The 14,689-nt window shown below is 33.7% G+C and overlaps 1 long non-coding RNA gene across 1 annotated transcript; it reads right to left on the reverse strand.

Moving 5' to 3' along the window:
- Positions 1-10,212: 10,212 nt before the first annotated feature.
- Positions 10,213-13,712, reverse strand: LOC121386961. Its single transcript, XR_005959748.1, has 3 exons — positions 13,566-13,712; positions 11,375-11,421; positions 10,213-10,575 (listed from the first exon to the last, which is right to left on the reverse strand). It is a non-coding gene; the product is annotated as an uncharacterized LOC121386961 (long non-coding RNA).
- Positions 13,713-14,689: the final 977 nt, after the last annotated feature.

The following is a 14,689-nucleotide window of genomic DNA, read 5'->3' on the forward strand; positions in this document are numbered from 1 at the left end:
CGAGAACACTATCGAAATGAAATAGTAATTCTTTTGACAACATTTAATAAATTTGCACCAATGCGAAGTCTTCAATGCCAGAATGGTCTCAGGTCTGTGGGTATGCTGCAAGTTGGCACCAACCTGTGAAAAGTTCATTTTTTAAGATGATATCGACTAACAGAGACCTTTTAACAATTGTAATGATATATCACGTATATTTTTCTGAATAAAATATTATTGGCTGTATATTAAACGTGTTTTTGATCACTTTTAATATTTATACTAGGCTAAATTTATTTTATTTCCTAAAATATTATTTTTGTCATACGTACGAAATTATATGAAGACAAAATCCAGTTTGTGCTTCTTACAAATGTTAAGACGACCAGACACACATTGAATATACAGACACTGATATTCTAAGCAAGAAAATATATTTAATATGTAAGTTTAATCGAAGAAATATTTTATTAGTCGGAAACATCTTACAATGCAGCGAAATCAGGAATGTCCCTTTAAGTATTGATGTTATTTAATTACAGCAATAATTAACCACGACCACAACCCACATATATGCACACACTGTCACTTATTACTCAGACATACTAATGTTACCTAAGTATATCAATAATTACCCCTCACGCCCCAATTCACATACACGCACATACTGTCACCTAATCAACTACAAAATTTCAGCCAAATATTCCCAGAACTTAATTTACACCACACATAAAACCCTATAAGGGCCCTTTAACAACAGGGCCAGCTGTCGATTGCTGACCTTTGACAAACAGAGCTGACCTGTTGCCAAATGCATCTTGACAAATCGAAAGTAGCAATGCATGCAGAATGCATTGTAGTTAGGCTATTTCATTAACTGTCTTGCCATATTAACAAATAACATTGCACTTGTTTCATATTTTGCACGTTAATAAAGCAGTAAGTGATTAATCCTAGACAATAAATTTTATTTCTGTCACCTTAATAAATTTAAATATAAAAACTGCGGGAATATGTGCAGTTTTCATTTACAAAATCAATCTGAAAAATTTCTAAAATAAAACAATTTAAATCGACAGTTTTTTTACGCTATAAGGAGTAGATTACAACAGTGAAAACAATATTGTCGTAACTTACACTGATTTTGTCTTCGTACAAAACATTTTTATTTTAGGAAATAAAATTAAATTTAACCTAGTACAAATATTTGAACGAACAGAAACACGTTTAATATACAGCCACTAATATTTTATGCAGAAAAATATATTTGATATGTAATTACATCTTTAAAGTTGCAGCAAACTCAAAAATACCCCTTTAAGGCCAATACACAACACCAATACACATATTGTTTTTAATACATCAATCCCCCCCCCCCCCCCCCCCCCCCCCCCCCCCCCCCCCCCAAAGTACGCAACTACCTACCAAATATTAGCTAAATCGGCCCAGTACCATTCTTACAAGATGACACAACAGAGGCGACGAAAAAATAAAAAATCAATAAAAATAAATCTCAGCAAAAACAATAGGTTCCCCAGCCTTGGGTCGGAAACCTAATAATAGTAATAAATACATAAATAGCTTTATAAAGTAAATTATAAAATTAAATAAAATAAATAATTGACTTAATATAAATAAGTCAAGAAATATATTTGTAACATAAATGAATAAACAGATTTATAAAAATTTAGTATGATTTCAATATAGACAGGTACACCGAATCATAGCTACTAACACTTTATGTTCATTATGTTGAGTCAAATGGGTCTAGGTTTTGCATCAACCACCCAAAATCATAGCACATATATTCAAATACAATAAGGTTTAGAACTTATGGGTTGCAGTAGGCCTACAAAACTCGTAATTGACTCAGACTGGTATTGTAAATAATTTTAGTCATAATATCATCTTTGGTATGATTAATAATGAAAAATGTAACTTTCTTAACCGGATAATTATTAACATGAAATATAATGTTGTGGTACAAAGATACAGAAAGTATTTAAACATCACTGGTTTTAACAATGTACAAACATAGATTTATTCTATTTTAAATTTGCAAGTACTAAATATTTAATGAAGGATGGGCTCCATGGGTTAGCTGTTTTAATGACTGGAGTAATAAAAAAAACTATGATGTCTTTTTTGTTATGGCTTGTTTGCAGATAGCAACAAATGAAACAACGAAAAAAAAAAAAAAAATTGAAAAAAAAATTCAACAAACAAAACAAACAAACAAACAAACAAAACAAAACAAAACAGAAAAATACATTTAGCATAAAAATAAATGAATTAAAAAAAATATATATATATAAAAAAATAACTTAACAAAATTTGCTGTAACTGGAAATTATTTTCCTTATGCCAAATGGATCGTCTAATTCAAACCTTTTTGCAATAAATACAGTTTGCTGCCATACACCATTCACATTTCAAATTCGAAAACAAATGAGTCAGTTGCTCACATAATACCATTTCTATTCCTAATATATACTGTTCAAAATAAATACGGAATCTTTTGTTTGTAATTGGAACACAAACCAACAAACCGTATGTCATTCTTTTGACAACATTTAGTAAATTTGCATCAATGCGAAGTCTTCAATGCCAGAATGGTCTCAGGTCTGTGGGTATGCTGCAAGTTGGCACCAGCCAGCGAAATGTATATTTCAAGTCAACTGGAAACCATCTCTGTGTTACTCCTGGAGTAAATCACCGGTTAAACGGTTGCTGCCAGACGTGGATGATGCAGACATCGTAGAATACACACTAGACGTCCATGGTGCACATGGCCGTGTATGGAGATGCGCCAGTGAAGGATATGCTGACGTCAATACTCGTCATTATGACCGATTTGGAGGTGGGTCAGTAATAGTGTGTGGTGGCATCACCATTACAATGTCATTGTACCAATTTTTGCGCTATTCACACATTACGCTGGGATATTTTTTGTGGGTGTTTTTCCTCTGGTGACTGTAGCAAAACATCAAGACACTGCTATGACCAGCTGGGAGCTGAGACCTTTCACTTATTGAATACTATGGGAATATATTGGAAGACCTGTCCAAAACCGTCAACGTCACCCAACCAATTTGGTAGAATTCATACATGTTTGGCGAACAGGGTATCATTAAATAGTGCATTAAATATTTTTTATTACTTTCGCAATAAGGACCCTTCTTACATATCTGGGACAAAACCAGCACTAGTAATTTACATAATTATACATACAGCTGCTATATGTATACCCATTATTTTAATCAACATATGACCATAAAATATAAATACATTGTACCATAACACCTGACCCTTACACATACAAAACAGGACACAGCTATGACTATCCTAGTTCTGCATACAAATGGTTAAATCTAATTTTAGGGGCACTCTGTAAATGTTGCAAGGACAGTATATAGCAATTAACTGGTACACTGGTTCTACACTGGTTCTAGTTAAAAATCTTTTTGACGTTTTGGCTCTTTAAACTTTGACCCTATGAAATGCTATTTCAAATAGTGGTATATGTCCTACACCTACACCTGTGTTTATTAAAATAACTGAAAACAAACATGATTCCATCAGTAATCATCAGTATAAATCAATGTGATAGCAACAGTGATGTGTTTTATACTAGTAGCTGATATATTGACAGCGTGTCCACTAAGTTGTCTGCTATGTTACAACATTTTTCATTAAAGGTAGAGTAAACTCAAACAAGAGATTTATGTGTTGGAAAGATGCATACCCGGACCACCAACACATACTGACACTTTAACAAATGAAAAACGTGTAATTTTAGAGTCAATAAAAAAACATGATTATTCCTGCTAGCTGGGGGCAGCCATTTTGTTTCGTTTTTGTGACGTCCGGTGGTATAGCTTGGGGCGATGTGATGTCAGCTCCGTCCATCTGCTCTATGCACAGTGTAAACAAACGCTCTAATTTACGACAAGGCGCTTCGCTTTCATCAACCTGACTTGTAAAACAACATAAATGACTTGATAGTATAATAAACTATTTAACTAAATATATTTTAATTTGCATCAATAGAATGAAATGGAGTTACAGTATTTTTCTTTTTAAAAAAAATCCAAAGAAAAAAAAAGAAGCATATTATTAGGCCTATTGGTATGCTACATTCGAGCAAAAACAACCACTCACGATACCCAAATGATAATTTTCATTTCTTTGGGACTACGTAATTGGTCAGTTTTGTTATTTTACATGGGAAAGTCTACTTAATCAAGGTTTTTACAGAATTACTTACAGTAATAAAGCAGACGGCTGATCGATTACGATTAGAGGGGTGTCCGTACTACGGTTAACACATAATACCTTGTGATCTTAATAAAAAAGGCACGTCTTTTTAGTGTGTCTAGACACAGTGTCTGGGGACCATCTAAATATACACCTGCCAATCAGGAACCACAGGTACAGGCTACGGAAAGAAAATACCAATTAATTAAGAAAATACTCTGATTATTATTTGAGTACGTGGGTTAATTAATGTACAAACCATAATATAACAAATACAATTATTTCAACACTTTGACAATGGTGGTTTATTTTGTATAAAACATAAATAGATAATTGTTGCTGGCTTACTGGGATGGCTATTATTTCAGAATATTGCGATGCATCCGCAAAAATCCGGTATGTTTTGTTTCTTCAGTTTGAAGACTAATTCCTGATGTGACACGTTAGGTATTACGTAACCACCAGCTCGCCAGAGGGCATATTCACTGGGATGATACAAAATGGCTGCGCCCGTTATATATAATAGCCATCACATTTAACCGTTTTATTAATTAACTATACGATTATACTTGTTGATATTAAGCAATAGTGTGCATTATATATCGTTGAATATGCATACCAGGTCAAATGCCTTGATTGTCCCTTCTTTTAATGCCCATATTCCAGTACTACACTTTACATACATGTATAATATACTATTATTAAGTATGCACATGTAGCAGACATTTTAGCATTAGCCTCATCTAGTGATGACATTTCTACGTATTTGTCTACTAGGCTACCAATACTGGTCTTCTAAGTTACTTTGCTGAAGATATCTTAGCAGAAGATAACATAATAGATATTTTTTTTAATGTCCCATCCTATGACCTTGCTAGTCTGACCTACATGTATTACCGCTCAGACTTTTGTTTTAGCTTTTGGTGTATAAAATCTATTTGTGATAGATGAAACCCATTCAGTATATTAGTGGTTTACGGCATTGGTAATTTTGTAGACATAGAATAAAGGTATGGATGACTTGCGTTTCCAAATTGGAAATAATTTAGAAATATTTTATGTCTGATCAAACACATGCTTCTTAATAGGGCTTACAACACCACCTGGTGAGTATTTAGAAACATTCACTATGTATCTCTCAGTGTCTGTACTGGTGTAAATTAAAATAATAACATAGTGGACATAATAAAAGGGACACAGTTTCAACAACTGCGTAATTTATAAAATTGATTTTAACACTAGTCACCATCTAGAATCAAAGGTTTTGAATGACAAATAATACTACCAGTATATTTGGTTCACATAGCAGATTTTATTTATAAGACTCACTGTTGGTGATAGTAACTAAGTGGACAAATTTGACAATGAAGTTTTTGACTATCAGTTTCCGCGAAATAATTATCATTGAAATCATGAATGTTAATGTCCTCAATATTTATTTTCATATAACAAATAAAAGTGATGTAATTTGCATCTGAATACATATATAGGGACTAAATCATCCATGTTTTTCACCTTTTTGTGGAATGACCCATATATATATATATATATATATATATATATATACACACACATGTATATATATAGGCGTCCTTAAATTAACGCGAGTTACGGGGCAGACTAAAATGTGACATGAAATTAATACTAGTGGCCTCTCAATGAAATATTCTTTTACTAATAATACACGTCTGTGTACTTTTTGGTTAAATCCAAATTACAGGCATCTTCTATGAGATAGCCAGTTTCCATTTCCTAAAAAAAGTGCTTATTTATCGAAGTACAAGCATTTCTTTACGGTTATATCTAATATACCTTTTTAACCTAATTTGGGGGTGCTGAATCCAAACCAATGTGTTAGCCATCTGAGAAATTACGTTTAGGGGGTCAAAATGACAAAAACGAAATGGTAGTATACGAAATTCAGATTGTGTTTAAAATACATTGTATCTAAGTATAATAGAGTGTCACAGATTGTGTTTGTATCTATTTTTGTGCTATAATTTCTTTAGGATTGTATCCAACATACTTTTCTAACCAAATTTAAATATGCTGAATCCAAAAACATGTGTTGGCTATTAGAAAAATAATGCTTATGTAGTCAAAATAACAAAAACAAAAACATGCCTTTATACTTGCATACAACGCATTTTCGACACAATAATAATGTGCAGACGTTCCAATTATGAAACCAATAAATGTATTTTTCAGATGGGCAACATATTTATTTATATTCAGCAAACCTATATTAGAAGAGAAAAACTAAATATCTATGTTTTCAAACAATGAAGATACACATGTGTTTACAGGCATCGAAAGTAAAGGCAACCGTCTAAACGAAATTTAGGTCGAATGATTTTACGATCACAGTGAGGAAATTGTATTTTGTTTTAATGTATTTTAAATAGTTAAAAGGAAAAAATGTATGCCTAAATCTACATGTTAACATTAGTTTTTGGAAGATTTTATGTCTGTACCTGCCATATACAGACGCGGATCTAACATTTTATGGGGATAATATCAATGTATTGGGGATTGATTGGTTAATATCATTTTGGATTTGTAAGTGATATTTTATACCTTTAATTTCATAGGCCTGTAGGGGTCAGAATATGTTACCCCCCCCCCCCCCACACACACCCATCCCTATTGAAAGGAAATCTAAATACAAGAATATAGGCCTAGCTCATTATCCTCCATGTTATTATAAACTATTTGATTATAGACAATCTATATTGTTTTATAACAATTATGTGTACATATTTTGTGTATAATTATGTAACAATTATAGACACAATCGCACATTTAAAAACTGATCCCTAAAGCCCCCCCCCCCCCCCCCCCCTTTACCGGCCTCTCCCGACGCTTATGTTTTGAGAACGCTTATGTTTTGAGAACGTGTTTATATCCAACCTCTTGAATCAGACCTGGCAAAGGCATGACAAAGATTAATCTCCAACATGATTGATATTAAGTTGGTATATTATTAACTAATGTCAGATCTATGCCCACTTTTCAACAGCTATACCTGTAATGGGATGTTCATACATCGTTATGAACTAAAGTTATCTGACATCACAGGAAAGGTTCAGGTATATATGAAATATGGATAGAGACATTCGGCCATGTAGCTGTTGATTGGAATTGGCAGGAAAACAATACACGAGAGAAATGAGAGCTCATCAGCTAGCATCTCAAACACCCCAACGTTTAATCTTTTTACAAGTAATGATTTTCATAGAACAGAAATACAGAAACATTCACAAAAGACTAATTAAAATAAAAATTTATATGACAACGATGTATGTTCTTATTGCTATTTTACAAATGACTTCACAAAATTTAATATTAACCAGAATGCTGATTTAAAATTTTGATTAATGGTTTCAGTGTTTACAAGGGCAGTGCTCCACGACAACTGGGATCAGTATCTGTACTCGCATTGGTACATGTTGCCATGGTTTTATAGATACATTTGTATGATCACGTTAACTACAATCGATGGTGCACTGTCTATCATGCATATGCTCATCGGTTGCTACATGAAATCCTTCATGAATTGTTATGTGGTAATTTTATGGTCAAAAGGCCGAAAGCACAAAACTGCAATATAGTACAATCAGGTACAATCCTTGAGTTGAATAAGATATTGTACACAGACTATTTACAACATACACGTCGGCCTGGAAGTAAATACTTCGTTGATAATAAAGAATGTCTTGCTACCCATACCAATACCCATTGTTGAAACAAACTCAAGATTCAAATGTACCTGAGAAATTACTCGGGAAGTCAGTCTTGATTGTTAACGGACAGGCATTGGTTCAAAGTACAAAACACAAAGGTAACACAATTTTTGAGAAATATGCTGACATGTTATATTTGATCGCTACATGTGTCAGTTGACCAAACTAAATGCAAAATTTGAAATATACAAACCCGTAAGAAGAGTGCCAATGTCCCATGCTGAACAGAAAGCATTTGTAAAAGTTACTAATTTCCTCTTTAAAACTTAAAAAAATCACCTTTGCATTGAAAGCAAAATGGGTGGGTGGTTTCACCGAGGACAATGCAGTGTAACATAGTAGCACTGAGTTGAATGTTGAATAACCAAAGACCAAACACGGGGAATCTGATGCCAGAATAGTAGTTCCTGCAATTCACTGTTCAAGACTATCTGACTAAATATTATTGTACATATTAGTAAGACATTGATATACTGTTGGGTTTTGCTTTTTCACATGTCAAATATCCATGTAACAATTGGACTTTGACTTTAAACTCGTTTTACGCGCTCATATATCATAAAGGTTTCGAGCTTAACCTCTGACAACGCCAGTGAACAAGAGGGTGTGGGATGTGAGGGTGGGGTGGGGTGGTGATGATGGTAAATTTGAGGTTGGCGGAATTTGCAATACAATTTAAAAGTTAGGTCAGAGACCTAAGACCAAAATGACCTGGCCTAGTGCTTATAAAACTCTAGACTCGAGATTCTAATAAAGTCTGAGACCCTAATGTCATGAAAACGCCATACGAATTGTATGCTTGTGACGTCATTACAGATTGAGTCTGGACTCTAAAAGTTTTATAAGCATGTTATGTTATGGTATTTCAAGGGAAATTAAACGATTTTGAAAAAAAGGTGGTTACTGAGAACAAATAGGAATGATTTAGACAATTAATTTGTAAAGTGACAGCGGAGACAAAGTAGACAGTAGACACAAAGTGCAAACTATTCTACATGGAAAACTTGAAAGATCCAAAACGTGGTGTTCGCAAATGAGCCTGCTTGTGTCATGTCATTACCATACAAAGCAAACTTACATGTACCACTCTAGGCCTTCCATCACCTTCAGCAGTGGATGGACTCATATGGATGAATAACCTATGAATGCCATCTGATTTTGCCTCCTGTTTGTGTTAAAGTATTAGAAAGGTTTGCTTCTGTTGTTATTTTCAGAAATGTTTAAAAGACTCTTGCATTTTTTGTGACGTAATAAATACAAAAATACAGTAATGTTAAATAGACCATTTCACTAAATATATCACACATATGTTGAACTCATATGTGTCCGATACGATGAGGAAAGAAGTATCGCTCTGTTTGGAAAAACTCCACAGTTACCAAGCACTATTTCCTCGTAGTGAACCGTTCCAAGGGCTTAAATTTTTATACAAAAGTCCGAATACAGTAATGTATTATTAAATAGACTATGTTTTGGACGAAATATTGCAAATAGTTTAAAACCCTATCGGTGAGCAGTCATTTTGTTCTTTGAATTATATCACACATAGTTGTATGAATGAGCTCATTTTGGCTTTAGGTCTTTGACCTAACTACTAAATTCGTATTCCAAATTCCGCCCACCTTAAACTCACACGCCCCCCCCCCCCCCCCCCCCGCAATCGGACTTTATACTTTTAGACCTCCGTTCAAAATTATATGTCGAATTTCTCTGGAAGCAAATAGTCCGATCCTCTCTTCTTTCTCTTATTTAGCGGACTGTCCATCTAAAATGCTCCAAATTATATAAATATTCGGCCGAGCAGTCAATTCTTTTTATTTTTGGCTTGTAACTTTTTATTTATTTTTATTTTTTTAATTCTATTAACCTTTTTTACTAATAGCTATTTTCAAAATTCTGCCCATTTTCAACTCTATCCTCCCCTCATCCCGAGTCAGGCCACCGATCTTATCAGAGGTCGGACTCTGGATGGGCGTGTTCGAAATCCTAGTGGTATATGGACACGTTAAATTGTTATCATATGTGTTGTATGCTGGAATACATTCTTGAATTTATGGAAGCAAATAAGACTTGGATATCGATTTTATGACAAATGGCCACCATTTTGTTTTCCGCCATCTTGTTATTCACATTTTTGACACAAAACTAAATTTTCAAATTTTCAACGTAGATTTTTATAAATTAAATGTATCCACATATATGTTAATATCAAAACAAATCCTATAAAGATCGTTGGGATACCAGTTACATACTTTTTAATCTGGCTAAACATTAGCATACATGTACCATTACAACTGCATCTTCCTAAGAATGTATAAGTACGTCACTTTCACCATAAAACGGCAAACAGGACTGCCACATCCCACGGATGTCAAAACAAAGAAACGATCCACCTCAGGATTAGCGTGCTAAAACCCATGCACGCGCGATGGATTGTGTCGACCTTGCAATCGTCACACGTGGATGACATCTTGTTGGACTACGATGGATTGAGCTCTAGTTGTTTTATAAATGTATTAGAATTTTAATCTTTATTTGTTTTAAGAGCATCTGACACATCTTGCTTGACTTTTCGACAACTAGTCCATCTAGCCTGCAATGAATTGTTTTTCAGTTGTTTTATAAATATGTTATAATTTTAGTCTTTGTTTTGTTTTAATAACGAAGGACACATAGAAAAAAAACATAGAAATAAATTAATCATATTATTAAAGTGAATAACACAATTTAACTCGCATTTTTCGCATTAATATTATGATCAGATTAATTTCTGGATCGACAATATATATATATTACCAGAGTGTTTTTCGGTATTGCCAATATCATATATTAGGAATACAAATTGTATTATGCTCGCCTCAATACATTATTTTTATTCCTAATATATGATATTGACGATACCGAAATGCACGAGGGTAATAATCTCTTTATCATATAAGCTCAAGCTTAATACAACGTGTTTTTATAAACTGTACACACAACTTTAATTCCAGTCCGCCATTACTAAATATTCAAATGACGTACGAATATGTGGCGCGGTGTATCTTTGAATGGAAATGACGTCAAACTTGAATGACGTCATTTTGGATGTCCTTACATCAAAATAAAGTTATGCCTAACGTTTTTTGTTTTCTGAACGCTGGACAGCTTTCAGTGTCAAGTTGCCATTGAAATGTTTTTATTTGATGACTATGAATGCATACGTCAATCATGGAGTGTCACCCAAGTACGTTTGCTTAAATGTCAATAAACCTCAATCTACCTCGACTAATTTACATCTAATTTGCAAAGTTATCAAATTCTTAAAGCGTGTGATCTGAAAAATATGACATACTTTGATTGCACTGAAAATTTAAGATATATATATATATATATATATATATAATACAGACCTGTATCATTTTCTGTGGGGACTCTCCTTAGAGTTATATCGTCATATCTACAACAAAAAGTATATTGGTTATTTATCATAAAATAATATACCAACACATTAATCAAAATCTGTGGAAATATATATTGGCCGTTCTGTCTATTCTTGGGTATACTGTGAATATTCATCTCTTGCTGAATTATTCTTTATCTGGGTTTCATCTGTTACATGACATTTTTAATGGTAAAGAATTTACCACGCCGGACATGGACATATAGTTTGGGATATCTATGACGTTTATTACCGACCAATCTGACCCTTGAAAGTGGTGAAAATGCCAGAAATGGCACATCCACAGCACATAGTACCAATAAATAAATAAATAAATAAATAAATAAATATCAATACAAAGTTTTATTACAATCACTCTCATGCCGTAAAGAGATATTTTTTGTGTATATTCTGCAATAAATTTTTTAGGTCAAATTACAATGTCTATAAAATGTCGTTTATTAAGTTATCCCTATTATGTTGTCGATTAGGTACATTCATACTAGTATATATTAGTTATTACTTTAGACATTTATAGAAGGAAAAATAATCATTATGTACACGAGTAATAGTATTAAAATGCTAAATTAGTTTGCCTATGCTTGCATAAAGGACGGAATGTCGGAAATGGTGCAACCTTTTTATGGATGTTGGTTACGTTATCAGGTTTTCTCAGAAGCATCCCTCCCTTCAATATATTGTGCCCTATAACCTTGGTGCCCAATATCACCTTACCACGCAAATAAGGAAACGACCACAAAAGCAGAACTATGTGCTGAAATAAAGGACTTTATCTCGCCTTCATGTAAAATTCTTTAATCTCATTGGTTGTTTGCCGTTGGACAAATCCCTTATCCCCCTGTGGGCGGAGCCAAATTCTCTTATACCCCGTCTGTAATTTCCAACAGTTTCCAGCCGCCCCAGTTAATGCTAAAGCAATAATTAGATTATAAATAACATTGATAATCAATCAAGTATACATAATTAATTTAATTTTTACTATAAAATACACTATTTCAATACTTTTAAAAGCTGCAATGTTGAACTCGGCCACCTAATTACGGTCGTGGTGTTATTGTATTAATGCGCGATTAGCAACAGTTGTTTTTTATTTTTAATATTTTAAATTTTTTTACTACATACATTTCTGATAAAAAAAAGTTTTTTTGTTTTTTTTAATTATTAATATCTGTTTCAGACAATTTCGTATTACAAACATTTGAAGTTAAAAACTCGTTTATCGATGGAACTATTTTTCGTCACTGGCAAGTGATTTCGTTCGCGTCCGCGTGGTACGGCTCCGTTAACAAATTGTTAACAATTATTGTCTGGCGTTAATTTGATTATTTGGCTATATGGTTTAACATGTCGGCAAGATAAATTCGTTGTAGAAGCATCTCTCGGGGTATATGGCTTTTTATGTACCCTCTGTGTGCTCTTTTACCCCCTCGCCTTCGGCTCGGGGTAAAAGAACACACAGAGGGTACATAAAAAGCCATATACCCCTCGTGATGCTTCTACAACTTATATTAAAACTTTGATTGGAGATGACAATTTTTATTGTTCCCGTTTTTACAGTATAACTACTTTACTGTAAAACATGAATTGAAGTTAACAAACAATATAAACCCTTTTGAAAATTGCACATCGACTTGACCCAAAAGAGGGAGAATGGCCCATACACGTATGAGATCAATTATGTTACTTGTAGCTTATTTGAATATTTCTAGTAAATACTCACATATGACATAAATATCTTACTTAAACACAACATAAAAACGACCCAGCCAAATATAATATACACAATCACACTTCTCGATTACATATAACAACAACAATTACTACTACTGCTGCTACTACTACCATAATCACCACCACTACCAGGCCCGTACGCAGACATTTATATGGGGGTGCATAATCGACAGCCCAAAGGTCCGGGAGGGCCGCCCGAAATTTGTTTAAATCTAGAATGCAGGAGATGCATTTTCCTGCATTCCAGGAAGTAAATTTGAAATGTTTCTTTGCCTCAAAATATTTTTTACACATCCACGGACAGACCTCGGCAGACTATGGGGGATGCATACGCACCCCTCGCCCCCCTCCCCACCCCCCACCCCCCCTGCGTACGGGCCTGACTACTATAACTACTGATAATGACTTACGTATTTGTTGCCAGGTTTTCATCTGCAAGAATAAATATTATATTTTAAAACATGTAGTCTGTTATCAAATCAAATCAAATCAAAATCAAATCAAATTCATACTTCTGTGTATATTGAAGAGGAAAACAACAGATTTAGTCAACTGGTTCCAACATAAAATATAATGACGTAAGCATATGTGGCGCAGTGTCTTTTTGAATGGAAATAACGTCAAACTCGAATGACGTAATTTTGGATGTTCCTACATCAAAATAAACTAGTGCACACTTTTTGTTTGTTTTCTGAACGCTGGACAGCTTGCAGCGTAAAATTGCTATTGAAATAATTTTATTTGACGACTATGAATGCATACGTCAATTATGGAGTGTCACCCTAGTACGTTTGCTTAAATGTCAATAAACCAAGTGCCGTGGCCTCGATTAATTTACATCTAATTTGTAAAGTTATCAAATTCTTAAAGTATGTGATCTCAAAAGCGACCCGGAAACAAACAAAATACAGTGTAACTCAGAAAAATAGAAGAATACCCACTGAACGGAAAATGCCTATCAAACAGTGTGATATATGAAACAACCGTCAACACTATCAAGACAAATAAGAAATACATTGGACTAACAGGAGGTAACTTCAAGGAAAGATACAGAAACCACAAGAAATCCTTCCAAAATGAAAAGTATAGAAAAGAAACTGAGCTTTCGAAGTACACATGGGGACTAAAACAAAAGAAAATAGAACATACTGGGACCTGGAAGATACTCAAGACCTCAAATGCGGGCTTCAGGGCAGTGTAATTTGTGCATGGACGAAAAATTAGCTTTAATAAACTGCAAAAATGCCGGAATTTTTAATACGAGAAATGAAATCTTAGGTACATGTAGACACATTCTGAAAAAGACATGTATCGAGACCAAAAACAAACAGCTCATAACATGTTTATATACTGACGTCATATATTAGTTACGGTTATATTCGTCAGAAGATCGCTGTTTAGCGTGAAAATTGAAGTAGCGATAATCACCTAACGTATGTATATATACTATGTTCCATTTTAATATATATATACTCTTCAAAAGAAGAAACGCAAAACCACATTGTCGTAACATTTGGAGAATTGATTTCATTAT

The sequence above is a fragment of the Gigantopelta aegis genome, chromosome 12 (assembly GCF_016097555.1).
Source record: "Gigantopelta aegis isolate Gae_Host chromosome 12, Gae_host_genome, whole genome shotgun sequence".
NCBI classification, from domain to species: domain Eukaryota; kingdom Metazoa; phylum Mollusca; class Gastropoda; order Neomphalida; family Peltospiridae; genus Gigantopelta; species Gigantopelta aegis.